The 17,289-nt window shown below is 40.3% G+C and overlaps 1 protein-coding gene across 1 annotated transcript in view; it reads left to right on the forward strand.

The window, feature by feature from the left end:
- LOC144517915 (transmembrane protein 132C) overlaps window positions 1-17,289 on the forward strand; it is a 177,868-nt gene that overhangs the window by 33,376 nt on the left and 127,203 nt on the right. The gene's annotated exons all lie outside the window — the stretch shown is intronic.

Genomic DNA, 17,289 nt, shown 5'->3' on the forward strand with positions numbered 1-17,289 from the left:
ATACATCTGTGAAGGCATGTGTCATCCTTTGATAAAAGTGATCTTTATTCTCACCTGTATTCAGACAGGTGTGGAGGAGAATAAGTGAATGAGTAACACAAACACCGCACAACACTGTTGACACTAAATTAATCAAATAACATGTTTTTAGTCAAGTGACCTTCATCACACATTTCAAGTAGCAAATGACAAATAGTTTGCACATATTAGGGCTGCACGACATGAAGAAAATATGCTATATTTAATGACCTACGTTCTGCTGCTTTCAGTATTCTGCTAAAATACAACAAATTGCTTGTTGAATTTAAAACAAATGAAAGGAAATCATTTCCCACATTCTTTTATTGAACAAATTAAAGGAACATAAAAGACACCACTAAAAAAAGAATGACCGATACATACTGATATTTTCTTTCAACCAATACAAAAAAAGCCTTTCGTGATATGTCGCAGCCTTTCGCAATATGTTTATTGTGCCAGTTGATAAAAAAGGAACCAAGGAATCAAGCCATGAACCGTAAACAAAAGATGGACTAATAATTTTCTTTTCTTAGGGTATGTTATTTTTTTTTTTTTAAATTACGACCAGTTGCTAGGCAACCAATCTCAGAAACCAATCGCTATGGGTCTGACGACGATTTAGCCTCTGGGGAGTTGGAATTGAGAGACGACGTCGACGACCAGATTGTTTCTCTGCACATGAATGCAAATGCAAAGCTAAATTATTTTCAGATTGCACTTTGGCCAACACGTTCCGCCTCTTCTGCTCTCCACTGACTGTTTACCGGCATGCAACCAAAGCCCGCTCAAACATAAATGATCATTTGTACTCTGACTATAAACGGAAACCAGATTGTCTCCAATACCAAAATCTAGTCCTGATACCGACAGCTTCTGCATTCATATGCAGATATCTGTTCATAGAGGTTACCAGCAGAAGCTCCAGGAAGTTACTTTTTCCGGCCAAGATATAGTCCGACGTGTAACTTATTTTTACACTTTGGTTTTTGTATGGATTAAACAAACAAGACATAATGTGTTAGTAAGTGAGCAGTTATCATGCTTTGTGACTATCCAACACAATACTGAACTTGTGATACTTTAAGGTGCTAGGCCTACGGTGAGGACCGTAGTTTTTGCTGTGTGTCGGTTGAACCTTGTCGACTCTCGTCGACACGCGTTGGCTATTTTTCTCACCAGCGTCGGTGAAAGGATTTCATCTGATTGGCTATTCAGCTGAAGAGAATTAGTGCACAGGGTAGTGAGAAAAGCAAGCAAACGACTGTCAAGAGGACCTTTACAGTATACACAGTGCATATAACTTTGGTTTTTATGGGTTTAGCAAATGAGAAATTTGATTTGTAGTAACTACATTCTAAAGTTATAGTGTTGTTAAACATCATGACCTCAGTCAGGTTTTCTTCCACAGTGAAACAGGGTAAGAGCAAGGTTATCTTTCGGAAATAGCTTGATTCAGTGAAGATGTTGATAGGGACTAATTACAGTGAACAGATGAGACAAAATGATTTAGATAATTAACACGCAATGCAAATGAGAATGTCATTAATTAAAATGCATGTCCATTAGTGTAATGACTGAAGCCAATCTTAATCACACTGGTTTGGAACATTTATAAAGCTTCCGAGAAGCTGCAACGAGGGGTCAAGCCCATTTGTCAACCGGTGTAAAGGAAAACAAGCTGTATGCTGAATAGGAGTGTTTTCTGCTTAGGCAAGGTAAAAAACAGTTTTAAAAGGCAACATATTAATGTTTATATAAATCTGTTCCACTATTATTTTCCTGTTCCAGTTTTTTACTAATGAAGACAATTTACCCAGCTAACAAAAGAGATACACAGAGTGTGTGTTAGGCTCAGAATTGGAGCTAAAGTAAACAAGTTCACAGTAGCTGTGAGGTTTTAACAAGCCAAACTAATTCTTGACGAATGTCCTTCCTGTGCTTCATTTAATTACAGAATAGTTGTCCTGAAGTGATAAGGCATTGGAAACCCCCCCCCCATTTTCTCAATTGAGAAACTCTTCTTTCATCAGTCAAATGAACAGGCCAGGCTGGCCACAGAGGCAATGCCTGTGGTGTTTTTATTTGGCAGCGCAGCGTATGGCGGGCGCAGGTTCTGCCATCTGAGAGCGGCAGATATGGAAAGGCCTCTGTGTGGTCCTAGGTGATAAGGCTGTTCTCATACGTGCATTTGTTAGGATGCTTAATCACCAGAGCGAGAAGACTTTGATCTCTATATTCACAACATCATTATCATCTGTGTACTACACACTTCTGTGTTAGCCATTGTTGGCTGTGTAGCCCCGAATGCAGAATGAGCTTATGATCCTGTGAAATCTGTCAAACAGACCTTCCGCCACTTTAGTTTTTAAATGTTTATTAGGTCCCCTGTTTCCTACATTTGATAACAAAATCCAACTCCCTTCGTATTCATAGTTTTATACCTCATTCAGTGTGAGTATGTGCAACCAAAACATCTGTATTTAAATGCTCACTTTCTTTCTACACAAGTAAAAAGGGAACATTTAAAGTGCCCATATTATGCTCTTTTTCAGCTTCATAATTATATTTTGAGGTTGTACCAGAATAGGTTTACATGGTTTCATTTTCAAAAAACACCATATTTTTGTTGTACTACACATTGCTGCAGCTCCTCTTTTCACCCTATGTGTTGAGCTCTCTGTTTTAGCTACAGAGTGAGACATCTCACTTCTATCCCATCTTTGTTGGGAGTCGCACATGCGCAGTACCTAGGTAAGGACTACTAGCTAGAAGCAAGCGCTACTAGCGGTTAGCCACCTCGTTCTCAATGGCAAAACACTGCTACAACACTATAGAACTACTTACATGTCCCTCGTCTGCAGGTATTCCACGCAAAGTTGGAAGTGCACCCTCGTTTAGAAGAAGTATCCCGGCTAATCCTGCCTTGTACTGACCGAAGTTGGAGAAACAGCTAGCTGATGTGGTATTAGCTAAAGAGGTTAGCACACACCAAATGTTTCGGCCAATGACGTAGTGTAAGCGTGTGGAAGCACCAGAGACACAAAATAACACCCCAAATGTTCATAATATGGGCACTTTAAAAGAAAATTAAAATGGCCACAAAGACCTTGAGTAATTCTTTCCTTCTCTCCAATTTAGTTTTCACCTTTGTCTAATCCATTATGAAAGGCTCATGCTGTGATAAATGTTATGCAATGAAAGCCAATTTCACATATTTTTTAATAGCCAATCATCCGACCAATTTATTGCTTTTAGGATGCCCAGCATGATATGCCTTACTGGGGTATTTCTGTCTTGACATGCTACTTTTAATTTGATGGTTTCTGATTTGACTTGATCTCCTCTGTGTTAATAGGCTGTGTCACTCAGAAACAGAATAGTTTTACTTATTTCACTGTAGTTTACTTTTTCTCGAATTTAGAGGGATTTTGGTGTGGAGCGTCAAATAGTGGCTGCGGTTAGTCATGATCACGAGTCGTCTTGACACATGAGTACATACATTTCCATTTCCTGTCTCCTCTTTCTTTGATAAGCTATCATCCACTGGAGAAAAATGACACGATATACCTGTAGATGTGAATTGAAAGAATAATCATATAATTTTTTTTAAACTTTTTTTAAAGATGCATCACCACCACCTGCATGGCACTAATGCCAAGGTGGATGGATCCAGTTTAGAGTGTACAAATGTTATAAATAAGCCCCTGATAGTATAAGATACTTTACAAGTATGCATAACAGTGTTCACCAATACGCTCATACGAGGATCTTATTTTAATGATGATAATACAATGTTACCTCTCATTTTACTCTGACTGTGCTGAATTTCTAAAAAAACATGTGATATAATAATAAACACAAAATATAATCACAATTATCCAAACACCACACTCAATTTGCATAATTCCTAGATTATTTGCAAAATGACACACTTCAGTCAAAACATACACACTTCAGTCAAAACATATACACATATTTGTGAATATGCTATTAGTTTTCATTAATCAAATAAAAATGACTGCATGAAGTACATACACTTTGACTCTGAAGAAAAACTACTGTAAAAGCAACACGAATACTGTAACTATTCATCATCTCTCCGTCTGGCTGGATCAGGCCATAAGATTTCATCCACATCCCAGGCTATGTCTTCATTGGCAAGGCACTGTTGGAAGAATCGCCTCGTGTGACGAATCCACCCCTGCACAGAAACTGCTTCGATATGATCACAGGCCTGCTCCATGGCCTGAATGAGGGGCAAACGGTCATAGGGCCATAGGTCGTATACCTTCCACCGCCATGCTGAAGAAAACCCTTCTATTGGATTCAGGAAGGGGGAGTATGGGGGAAGATATAAGACCTCAAATTCAGGGTGCTCATGGAGCCAATTCTGGACCAGAGCAGCCCGATGGAATGAGACATTGTCCCAAACGACAATGTACCGCATCTGGTCCACTTAATGCTGTGACAATCTCGTGCAATCTGTCCAGAAATGCAAGTATTAGATTTGCATTATAGGGTCCCAGATTTGCATGGTGGTGGAGGACCCCATTTTGTGTAATAGCAGCGCAAAGAGTGACGTTACCCCCTATAAAGTAACAAAAAATAGCCGGTGCAACACAGATGTCTTCTTACTTGATGGTTTTATTACTTAAGGTGCAAAACAGTGACTAACGTTTCGATGTAGAGTTACATCTTCATCAGAGTCCTTGGAGAGAATGGGCAATGACGCCCTTAATAAGAATCATCAACAGGTGCGTAAGGGGGGGCGTGTTAGCTGCCTGTAGATACACCCATCTCAACCAAGGTGTTACACTCAATCAGTCAATAAAGGGCGAATGCCCACACACAATGACCCATGTTCACAATACAATGGAAATAAAAGTATATTCATCTTAAATACTATACTTTAACATATTTTGACTTTAGAGAAAGCAAGTTAAATTAAATTCTTCATTTAAACCTAAAGGTTCTAAAGTGCCGAGTGTATGTATCCAGAACGCTTCCTTGCATAGAAGTTCATTAATAAGTTTATAAGTGATGTTACCCCCTCACTGCCCTGGCACATTGGTGATTGCCCTGTGTCCAATTACATTTCTCCCTCTTCTTCTTGTTTTTGCAAGGTTAAATCCAGCCTCATCCACATATATAAATTCATGTTGAATTTCTGCAGCATCCATTTGCAAGACTCTCTGAAACACAGTAAAAAACAATAGGATGCTATTCAATATCTATTGAACAGTATTTCCTTGTGCCAGAACATTATGAGCAGTGCACAATACCACGCCATAGTAAGATGAACAATACATACCTCCACATACTCACTCTCTCTGAATTTCTGTCAAATGGTACCCGATACAGTTGCTTCATGTATATTTCATTTTTCTTGAGGATTCAACCTAATGTTGACAGAGAGACTCGTTGGATGTTATTGAAAATATGGTCATCATTTATGATATTGGCTTGGATTGCTCGCAGCCTGATACAATTATTGGTCAAAACCATGTTCACAATGGCGGCCTCTTGTGCACAAGTGAACATAGGGCCCCTTCCACCTTGGTGTCCTCGACCCTCAATCCTATGTAAAAAAGATATATAAAAAAAAATACACATGCAGCCTACTGTCAAATGTCACAGTAAACAATATTGATGATAAGTACAGCAAGCTTCAGTTTCAGTGTACTGTGTGGTTAGCTTACCTGTTTTCTCAATGAAATGTCCGAATTACTGACGCAACAGTATTTCTGCTGAGATTTGGTTGAACTCTTCGTCCAGCTTCCATCAGTGTCAGTCCGTGGTTGAGAACACGGTCAATAAGTGTTGCAAAGTCAAGTCAAGAGTCAAATTTGGTCCTCGTCTTCTTTGTTCAGGTTCTAGCAACTCTTCAAGTCCTTCTCTACCTCTTCCTCTACCTGGGCCTATTCCTCTATCTCCTTCTTCTCCTCTTCCTCTACCTAGGCCTCTTCCTCTACCTCCTTCTCCTCTTCCTCTACCTGGGCCTCTTCCTCTACCTCCTTCTCCTCTTCCTCTACCTAGGCCTCTTCCTCTACCTCCTTCTCCTCTTCCTCTACCTAGGCCTCTTCCTCTATCTCCTTCTTCTCCTCTTCCTCTACCTAGGCCTCTTCCTCTACCTCCTTCTCCTCTTCCTCTACCTCCTTCTCCTCTTCCTCCACCTGGGCCTCCTCCTCTACCTCCTTCTCCTCTTCCTCTACCTAGGCCTCTTCCTCTACCTCCTTCTCCTCTTCCTCTACCTAGGCCTCTTCCTCTACCTCCTTCTCCTCTTCCTCTACCTAGGCCTCTTCCTCTACCCGGGCCTCCTCCTCCTCCTCCTTCTCCTTCTCCTCTTCCTCTACCTAGGCCTCCTCCTCTTCCTCCTTCTCCTCTTCCTCTACCTAGGCCTCTTCCTCTATCTCCTTCTTCTCCTCTACCTCTACCTAGGCCTCTTCCTCTACCTCCTTCTCCTCTTCCTCTACCCGGGCCTCCTCCTCTTCCTCCTTCTCCTTCTCCTCTTCCTCTACCTAGGCCTCCTCCTCTTCCTCCTTCTCCTCTTCCTCTACCTAGGACTCTTCCTCTACCTCCTTCTTCTCCTCTTCCTCTACCTAGGACACTTCCTCTACCTCCTTCTCCTCTTCCTCTACCTGGGCCTCCTCCTCTACCTCCTTCTCCTCTTCCTCTACCTGGGCCTCCTCCTCTACCTCCTTCTCCTCTTCCTCTACCTAGGCCTCTTCCTCTACCTCCTTCTCCTCTTCCTCTACCTAGGCCTCTTCCTCTACCTCCTTCTTCTCCTCTTCCTCTACCTGGGCCTCTTCCTCTACCTCTACCTAGGCCTCTTCCTCTATCTCCTTCTTCCCCTCTTCCTCTACCTAGGCCTCTTCCTCTACCTCCTTCTTCTCCTCTTCCTCTACCTAGGCCTCTTCCTCTACCTCTACCTAGGCCTCTTCCTCTACCTCCTTCTCCTCCTCTACCTAGGCCTCTTCATCTACCTCCTTCTCCTCTTCCTCTACCTGGGCCTCCTCCTCTACCTCCTTCTCCTCTTCCTGTATCTCCTTCTTCTCCTCTTCCTCTACTCGGGCCTCCTCCTCTTCCTCCTTCTCCTTCTCCTCTTCCTAGGCCTCTTCCTTTCTCCTTCTCCTCCTCTTCCTCTACCTCCTTCATCTCCTCTTTGAGCTCCCCCTCTCATTCTCTCTCTCACTCTTCTTCTTCTTCTTCTTCTTCTTCTTCTTCTTCTTCTTCCATTTTTGTTGAAGACAGGTGAACTCACCTGCTGCCTTTTATAGCACACATGTGTGCTTCCACACCTGGTGGATGTGATTATCCAATTGGTTCATTAGTGTGGTCATTGGCAATCCGGGGCTTTGTAATGACGAGGAAGTAACCTCACAATCCTTACCTGTGTCTAAGGTGTGAAAATGTGTGTAGAGTTTTACAAATCACTGTGTGTAATGTTTTGCAAAAAGGGTGAAGCAGACATTGTGTGTAATGTTGTGCAAATCTGTGGAGGTGTTTTGCTCATTGGAGTAGAATTTTGGAAATTGTGTGGACATTTTTATTTTAGTGTGTAAACAATCGTAAAAAACTGTAACAACTTTCCTAAACTCTTAACGCACCAACACACCTACAACACACAATTGACAAAACAGTTAATTTCATGCTCAAAATCACACTCTAATCACACAAAACTAAACTAACATTAATTTTCAAAATACAATAATTCACTAACACAATACACTGTGTTTACCAAAACAATGCAAACATGTCTCAAAATCAAATAATTCATCCGAAACACTAACACATGTTCTCTCCCAACAGGAACATTTAGTCAATCATAGCACAATGTCATACAAAACACTAACATCACATGGAATTACAGAAACTGCATTATTTTATGTGTCAGGTCTGCCCGTATACAACAGACGATAGTCTATTGTATCGATCATAGATTGTGTTTAGCACTGCAGTTTCTCTTGAAGTCTCTCTACATTTTTGTTTTGTTGGGTTTAGTAAATGCATGCATTTTGTTTCTTTTGCTGCAGAAATTCAATACAAAAATGAATGACCCATCTCAGAATAGCTTTAAAGAATGTACGGTTCATGAAAAAAAGAAGACAGAGAAAGAATCGTCCTGGTACTCCTCCTGCAATTTTTCTTACTTTCTTTGCGTTCATCTTTATTGTTCCTTTTTCACACAAAATCTGCCCAAATAGGTCATCTTTTACTGTCTGTACTACAGTAACATATGGTCATGCGATTGAAAGAACCTCTGAGTGTGTTTCCTAGAAGGGAATCAGCTGTGATTGATCTATTTGTATAACTTCAATCAGCTGTTTCTCAGTAGCAATGGAACAAAATGGAGGGGGTATATTTGTGTTTATTTGTGAACAGCTGTTCACTTTCACTTTAGCCTTTAAGTTAGGTTTAGAACATTATGTTATCTGTTCAGACATACAGAGTGAAAGCATTTGTAAATTGGTCAGTAAAGATCCATCGTTTTGGTCTTGGTGGAGCTTGTGTGTAAAAGAAGTTCAAGCATTTTAAATTGGTGTTAACTGTATGCATTTTGTGTCAAAGCAACAAGAAATGTGTTAATTGTATAGCCTACACAGACGGATGTTGTGCTAACTGTTAAGAGTTTAGGAAAGTTGTTACAAGTTTTGAAATAATTGTCATAGCGATCGGAAAAAAGTGGTTAAATTTTATTTAGTGTGTGTGTGTGCGTGCGTGTGCGTGCGTGCGTTCACAAATTCAAATGAACGTGTCCAATTTTAAAAACAATATTTTAGTGGCTCAGGTTTAATCAGTCAAATTCTGATTTAAGAATTCAAGTCAGGTGAAAAACATGGAGAAGTTAGAATTAGATCAAAGTATGAAATTCAAGGTGAAAAATGAAAGAGAAATGTGGTTAAAATCTATTTTCTTTTAGTGAAAACAATGAGGAAACATTTTGAATGAACAAGTCACAAATCAACCATACAGAATGTATTTTTATTGTTTAGACACGTAGCTCTTAGTTAAAGTTAGGGAAAGATTGGCTTAAAGTCTTGGTTAAAAAAAACATGTCAACAGCGACTTGAAGCAACAGGACATGTTATGAACATTGAACCAAAACCACATCGTTTTCTCCCTAAAACACATTCTGCAGTCGATTTGATACCAGGTTGGTGATGAAAATCTTTGAGGAGATTTTCAATTTCAATTCTTTTTTATTATTATGCAGGAAAAGATTAAATATTCCATTAAATGTGTTACATTTAAACTGGCCTGACTTAGTTCAAAACTGCTTAACAGGGAGTTCCTTTTCTGCTGCACATAAGAAACAGAATTACATTACAATTGGATTCTGACAAACAACAAAACATAAACAGATGTTTAGAGTGCGCTGAACCTAGCGGCAAGCCCAGCGCAAACCGCTTTGGAGCAGGAGTATGGGTGGTGATGGCGCAGTGGATATGACACATGCCTTTGGGTTCAATTCCCACTGCAATACATCAGCCAATGTGAATAAGACCCTTAACCTATAGATAGCAATTATCGCTTTGGATAAAAGCATGACATGTAATATAATGTATGAAATCAAAAACAGTGGTTGCTGTTATGTACCTCCATCAAATAGTGTTTATATTTGTAATAGAGGTTATGGGTTCTCATTCCAGATTTTAGATAGATATTTATTGATCCCAAAAATGGGAAAGCAGTAAAATATCAGTCACACAGCACAGAATATACATGGAATACTAGGATACAATATTAAATACTAGAATACAACATACATACATACATAATAATAGGATAGAATACAAGAACAAATATTTAAATATATACAAGTTGGGAATACAAAATGTACAACTGCTTAACTAGTAATGATAAAGATGTAGATAAACCTATTGTGCAAGTTGCCCTTAGTGCAGATGTGATGTCTACGAGTCTATCTAGCACCCAGTGATGAGGTGTTTTGCCTGTGGTAGGAATGAATTTCTGTAGCGGTCCGTGTGACATCGAAGCTGCCTCTTAGAGAAGGTACTCCTCTGTTGGGCCAATGTGGGGTGGAGAGCGCATGTGTGAAAAAAATTATATTTGACCATAACATCAATTCAAATTGAAAATCTAGTGATGTGTTCCTGTCTTGTGTGTCTTGGAAGTAGTGCAGTTGGAGGGGTTGTTGGACAAAGTGTTGGAGGGGAGTTGTTGTCTTGGATCTGAAAGTAAAATGTAATGGCTAGTTTATTCATACAGTTCTGAAAAGTCAGGGTGCTAGAATGTGAAAGTGCAGTGGTGAGTTTGAGGGGCAAGGTTGCGATGAATCTTATAGTATAGTCTTGCTATTGGTTCAGTGGTTTCCTTTGGGGTGAGGGATCAAATTAGTACACAGTAGGATATTGTTGAAAGAAAGATTGCACGTAGATATTAAGGAAAAACTCAGGAGCAGCACAACTCATTTTAAATATGTGAAGGTCTGGGGGACCTTGATGAATTACACAGAAGCATTTGCTCCGGTGCCGCCGGATGTCCCAAATTTTTGGCCGGATATTCATCACCTTACGCTTTCTTTGTGTTGGCGTTCTAAACTGGTGGATTTATGAGGACTATGGTTAACTGCTCCTCAGATCTCTGCAGGGTAAATCCAGACAGCTAGCTAGACTATCTGTCCAATCTGAGTTTTCTGTTACACGACTAAAAGAACTTTTAAACGTACACGTTCCACCAAAACGAGTTCCTTCCCGAGGCTATTTTGCAGAGGCACCGTTGCTCTGCCTGGTGCTTAGGGCCGCCCAAGATGATTGTGATTGGTTTAAAGAAATGCCAATAAACCAGAACAAGTTTCTCTCCCATCCCAGAATGCTGAGTGGACTAGCCAGACCCTCCTCCACAGCGCTGTAGAGGAAGGTCTGGCAAAGCGAGACTAGTTGGACACTGACCTGAATGAGACCTGGCGTACCACTGTCTCAATTTACATAGCATGAGCTCATAAAATGGAAAGATCGCCGCAGCTATGTGTCCAAGACAGTATGGGTGAGAGGTGGTCTGATCTTGTTATAAACATACACTTTCTGGTATACTGGAGAATTATAATGCATAACATCTTATGATGGTTTTTACTATGTCTTGTCTATGTCAAAGGACATCATTAAAATACAAATTACTGTGAACAAAGCTGGATTAGACAGGATTAAGTCTTTGGCAGCAGTATATTCCTTTGCTGTAGTCCTTCTTTGATATCTCCCTGCTTTATTGTGCTGGATGAGAAACAGTTTAACATCTTCGTCTACTATAGAGCTGTTTTTAAATCATAATGGCTTCAAAGAATGAAGACATTTCTGCACATAAGCACATTTTGCACTCTTGCAGCGGAGTCGAATAAAGAAAAGGACATTGAAAAGGCACTTAGGACTTCAAGGCCATTACATTTAATATGCAAGTAATGTATAAATTGGACTCATTATCATAATGCCTTTTCTGGTATCACTGTGCGAGCAATTTAGATTGTTATATGTCATTGATAATTCATTATTATCCCTCAGTATTATATGGTTCATATGCAAATCAAATGCAATGAAGGAAATAATTTGAAAGGATATTTTCCTCCCGGAGTCCCTAGTGGTATAAAGAAAAAAACAATCTCTCTATTTTCTATCTGCTGCAGTGCAGCCATACATCATGAGTCACTGTACACTGAGGGTCATTACATGTGCACTGTCCTCCCTGGCCGGACTCAGCCATCATTTTAACAATAGATTAGTCGATTTAAGTAACACTATTTCACGAGAGCAGGTGTTGTCCCCAGCATCCTGTATTTCTCACCTCTTTGTACATAGCAGACCAAAAGCTTACCCTCTGCTGTAGTGGAGTAAAGGAGTTGTAAAGGAGCACTCACACACCACTGGTGGAGGCCTGTTAAGGACTGTATGAAAATGATTGGGGCGGCATGGGGGGCTGAATTTTATGTTTCAATTCTTAAAAGCAATAATATACACTGAGTAGCCCTGTAAGAGACTGTAAACAGCAGTTAAAGTTGGACCCTACTCCACGACTCAGCCAATGCAACACATCCTTTTAAAAAAAATTCAATGAAAAAAAAAAAATATATATATATATAAAAAAAATATAAGTGCGTCGCAACACAGCAAAAGGGAAAAAACAAAGTCTATAAAGTGTTACAAACAATATGTTCAATCTGTCCAAAAAGGAGCAGGGTGAAGCCGCAGCTTATTTTTCCCACCCCTCATTCAACTTTAAATAGTTCCTGTATATATTTTGTACATGTATCATATATTATATATTCATAGCAAAATAGATTTACAAAAAAAACATTTTAAAAACCTACCAATCCTATTTCACATTTTGCACCAAACAACCCATTACAATCAGTATAATAACCCACCCTCACATTCATCTCTTCATCCTTTAAGTATTTTAATACATTTAAACTTTGTCTGTAGCACCTCACAGATGGTGAGTTTGTGGAATGGTTTGGGCCAGGTGCTAAAACATCCTTATACCTAAACAAGAGAATAGGCCGATTGTCAATGACTCCCAAAGCGACAAATGACGGTGGCCGTTTAGTTGTAGTTGGTTGTTGATTTACATAATGTCCATCATTTTACAGACATTTGTAAAAACTGCTGATTTCTATTTACAGTGTAAAAATACTAAGATGAGGCCGTAACGTCATTGCGTCACTGACTAAGGTCTGTAAAAGTCGGTTAATTAAAACAGAAAGTGACAATTGACTTATTCTTTCACACGGGACACAAACCCTGGTCTCCTGGGTGAAAGGCCTGTGTTTGTTTGACCCATCCACCACTCCAACCCGCCTCCTCACGCAGAATTTGGCACACTTCTACTCAGTGCTTGAAGTGTGCCGGTACTCACCGGTACGCAGTACCAGCACTTCTACATTTCACTCTTAAGCATACCTGCACTTTTTGTTGCGTACTGCTACGGCTCGCATGTAGCCGGTACTCTACCAATGACCGAAAGCGTCAGTGTCAGAGAGATTGACCTTAATGTTACATAAACTACACTACCCAGAGGGCACTACGTGACTTACCTCAGTTTGGAAAAGCTGTTTGATGCCTGCAGCCTGACGGTAACAGATTTGTCACTGCTGAAAACGTAGAAACCAAAAAGTAGTGTGTCGAGTTCGTAAGTCGTTGGTTAGCCTTGCTTCAGAAAGGTAGTAAAGAACGCATGTGCCAGAGCCAGACACGTCAGAGGTCCAAGTCCAACCAGGAACATCAGGTACGATTCATGAGCTTCAAACTAACTTTGATGTGAGTGGAACAGCTAGCGTTAATGAGGAGTCTGCAGCTACCAACCTTAACGTTACCTTAGTCAATGACACCGACGTCAACAATAACGTGAGTAACGAAACACATGGATGGCCTGACTGTTGGTCAACGGACCAAATGTATTTTTGCTCCACGAACAGCTGGCTTGTTTTTAAAGAACACACATTGTTTAAATAAATACATTTGTACCAGCAATATCTACGTTTTGTTTTTCACTGTAGAAATCTCAAATGTCAATGATTTGCCAAAGAGTACAGCACCTTTTTATTCCCTCCACTTTGAGCACTGCTTATACTTTTCGCTTCCTCGTTTGCTCTCGCAACAATTACTACAGCCACGAGAGGCTGGCGCCTCGCCACTGCAATATCGTCACCCCACCCGCAAAAATCAAAATTATACAATGATTTAGATCAGACAATGTTGTGTATAATAATGTATGAGGTAAGAATAAAGTTTAGGGATGTGTGTATTGGCTGGTTTTAAAAAAAAATTATCTTAACTGATAATTGGAAAGAATCACTTGCGCTGCATTTCTCAAAATAAACCTCACAAGGAAGGTTGAAATGAAACGATAATCTGGGGTGTGAAAAAGATAAAAGGCCCGCTTGTGCTCGCCTGCAAAAGTCAGACTATCCTCCCTTCAGCCAAAAGAAAATGTTAAATATCCTCCCCTCGTCTGCATCTTCAAAAGTCTACCGTTTCTCTTGTGCAAGCAACAAATTAGTTTTGTATAAACTAATATAAAGTGCTTCAAGACTGCGTTTGAGAGTGACCTTACATGTAGATCTTATAAAGGTCTCTAAAAAGTCTCCGTTTGATCTTGCTGCCTTGGTAGTCATTTGCCCCGGCCTTAAAAGGCACTGAAATGGGAAAGATTGGTAAACAATTGGTTGCAGTGACTCAAAATGATATGTTGTTGTCAGTGCGGAAATAACTATTTTCATCCACAATTTGTCTGTGGTAAAGGCATGTAGAAGCTGGGAAAATATGCCTGTGTGTATTCTTGTTTGTGTTTATGTCCATGATTCAGATGTATGGCAGTTGCGTGGTGCGCACACGTAACGGTTTGAGTGTTTCAGCTGACATGCCAACCAGATACACGCGACTGGTCTTCTGCACGCGCTTTGTTTAATCGTTTGCCTCCCTTGGAGAACACTCTACCAAACATTTGTTTGCAAACAGATTTCAATAAAACTGTTGGCCTTTTGCAATCCCATTGCGTATGCATGCGTTGTGGGCCGGTCAGATTAATGGTTTTAATAAATAATAAAGTCGACCGACCCAATCAGCGGTTACTCAAATTGGGACGTTCAGTCAAAATAAAGCACGTCACTTGAGGTGATCATGCTGCTCTGGGGGACCGACGCCGCTGCTGACGGGCGCAGAGCTTCGCCGGAGTCGAATACCGATGTCTGATGGCATCGGTATTAAATTGACAGTTTCATTACTGGTTAAAAATGTCTTGTCGCGTCTAATTTAGTGTTTTGCCTGGGCATCGATGTTACATGAAGTTAGCAGGCGTTTCCATCCGAGAGAAGCTGTGATTGGTGGATAGGATATGGAGCAGGGGCCTGACAGCGACATAACCAATCACACTATGACAGACGCTCCACTTAGCACCAACTGCAATGTTTAATTTTAAATGAACGTAGCCTACTGGCAGTCTGGTACACGTGGGTGCTCAGTATTTTCGCCAGTATCGGCGCCTATGTTCACACGTATGCATGAACTGTGGTGGTCCATTACACTGTAGGCTATGTTCAACGTCACTAATCATTTTTGATCAATAGAATAGAATGCTGGAGCTGCGACCCGATACCGGATAAACGGACGAAGATGGATGGATGAATGTAGAAAACATTACACTTCACAACGTTTTGGATCCATAACATGATTGTGTTATTGTACAATTTAGCAGTATCCTCTGTAAGTCAAGCCTACATTTTTCAACTTGGGAGCAAAACGTGTTCCTTGGTGGGGGGGGAGTTACCATAACTTATCGTATCCGGCCCATGTCCCAGATGTGGAAGCCCCCTTACTGGACTACTGAATATTATTCCATTATATTTTTTATTTTGAATTGTTACCTGCCACCCAAATTTTGTGATTTTCTTGCCATAAATCTAGACATTTTTACCATTAATTGGTGCCTAAAAAAAGAAAATGTTATCAGAATGCAGGAATTGGAAGTCTTTTACCCTCAAAATGTCCTAGGGGATGTCCCCCTAACCTCCCCTTTGTGTTCCCCCAAAGGCCAATTCTGAGCAAAGAAACCCTGAAGTATAATCACAGATAGCCATAAAAACATATTTAAATTGCAGAGTTAGAGTTAAAACAAATGAAAAGATGGAGAACCAGACTGTCACGTTTAGTCAGGAAAGACTAGACTTGGACCCAAATGCAGTTAGAGGTGATTTATTAACACAAAAAGAGTCTTACACAAAGAGTCCTCAGGAAGGTAGCCAGGCTGGAACAAATCGAAAAACAGAAATCCACAACAGCACAGAGCGCCATCCCCCAGGAAACACGGCAACAGAATCCATAGCAAACAGAATGAAACAATCCAACAAAAAACAAGGGAGACACAGAGACTAAATACAAGAGGTAACAAGGACTAACAAGGGACAGGTGATACAACAGGTGAAACAAATAAGACAATCACAAGGGCGGGAAACTAAAAACAGGAAGTAAATTAGACAAGACAAGGGAGACAACACAGACTACAAAATAAAACAGGAAACAGAACATAACAGAAACTCACAAACCTGACACAGACAGACGATATGTTCAGTGTCAACAGAGAGAAACACGGACAATCTAACAGAACAGAACAGACTGTAGAGAATGACAGCAACAGCATACAAACAGCTTAAATAGGCAGTATGTGTAAATTTGTTATAAACGTGTGCTTTTTAAAAAAAGTAGTAAGCATTGTTTGCCAGTTACTTATATTAAATATTTAAAAATCTGTTACATAAGGTACTGCTTGTATTATTTCACCATCTGTACACAAATGTAATTAGTAAATGCACGTATCCGTGGGTGGGGCTGCATGGGCGTGGTAATGTGGCCTGGTGTGGCTACAGTGCCAGGGCTGAATTGTTGTCCCAGTCCGCCCCTGATTATGTGTCCTGATGGACAACAGGGACTAATGTATGCAAGACATAATGGCCTAAAATATCAGCATGGCGGGATAGAATAGAATCATTCTAAAATCTTTTCCATAAGGCATATTTTGCTTCCTTAGTCTGATTTTACATGTATACATTCATATTACCTATTAGTAGGGCTGTCGATCCATTAAAATATTTAATCGCGATGAATCGCATCATTGTCCATAGTGATCTCCAATTAATCGCAAATTAATCACACATTTTATTATCTGTTCTAAATGTACTTTAAAAGGGATAACTTTCAAGTTTGTTTCTTTTTTTAGGGGCATTTTTAGGCCTTTATTTCCACAGGACAGATGAAGACATGAAAGGGGAGCGAGGTGGGAAGACATGCAGCAAATGACTGCAGGAAGGAGTTGAACAATCGGCCGCTGCTCTACCAACTGAGCTAACGCGGCCACATCTTTCAAGTTTTTAATGCTCAGGTGGTATTTGAGACTCATTGTACTCCGGTGGTAACTCAGTTAACATCGACAGTACATGCATATGACTTTAGTCTTGTGGAGAAAACCATCTGGTGGGGCTGTGAAATTGAAGTTGTCGTTCAAAAGACCCTTTTCTTTATTCATTTCTGCTCAAGGAGGTTTGTTTCTGCTAGCCATATGCAATGTTACTGCTGCATCGCTTCCTGATTTCCCAAACTACGGAGCGGCCCGAGGCCCAAATCACAGAACTTGCGTGTGTTAATTGCACGTCAAAAAAATGAGTGACGTTAAAATGAATTTGCGTTAACTCGTTATTATCCTGTTCATTCTGACAGCCCTACCTATTACAAAATGTATTAAAAGTAAAAAATACTCATTGTAGCA

The sequence above is a fragment of the Sander vitreus genome, chromosome 5 (genome assembly GCF_031162955.1).
Source record: "Sander vitreus isolate 19-12246 chromosome 5, sanVit1, whole genome shotgun sequence".
Classification (NCBI taxonomy): domain Eukaryota; kingdom Metazoa; phylum Chordata; class Actinopteri; order Perciformes; family Percidae; genus Sander; species Sander vitreus.